Source organism: Eubalaena glacialis, chromosome 11, assembly GCF_028564815.1.
Source record: "Eubalaena glacialis isolate mEubGla1 chromosome 11, mEubGla1.1.hap2.+ XY, whole genome shotgun sequence".
NCBI classification, from domain to species: domain Eukaryota; kingdom Metazoa; phylum Chordata; class Mammalia; order Artiodactyla; family Balaenidae; genus Eubalaena; species Eubalaena glacialis.
Genome location: NC_083726.1, coordinates 62,496,917 through 62,497,433, shown reverse-complemented (window position 1 = coordinate 62,497,433; position 517 = coordinate 62,496,917).

Below are 517 nucleotides of genomic sequence, written 5' to 3'. Positions count from 1 at the left end.
TTTAAATAAAAAGAAAATGGGGCTTTTGTACATACTATCTCCTCTTTGGGAAGAATATCCTTGGGAGAAGCTTTTTCACTGGGGCCAAAGTAGTTTTCTTTTTTTTCCACCAAGTGTAACCAACCACCCCACGACTTCCAGCACCCTGTAAGCTCCCCTTTGCAGAGAGCAACAAGTAGAATAAATACAGGATACCAATTCAGAATAAGGAAAAAAAACATGCACAGCAGGACAGAATGAGGCCAGACACCAGCAAAGGCAGTGTTTCTCCAAGCGTGGTCTGTAGTTCTCCTACGTCAGCATTACTCGAGGATTCACTAGCCCACCCCAGCCCACTGCTGCTGCTCCCCAGGCAGCCCATACTGTGCAGTCTGTTCTGCACTTTAAGTTTGAGAACCTCTCCTTGCCCTCAGGCGGCAGGAGGAGGAATGCACAAGAGCCTTCCTGAGGCCCAGGCTCTACAACCTGCTCTGGCCTTGGGGTAAAGCAAACTGACAGGTGTGCTCTGAGGTAAGAC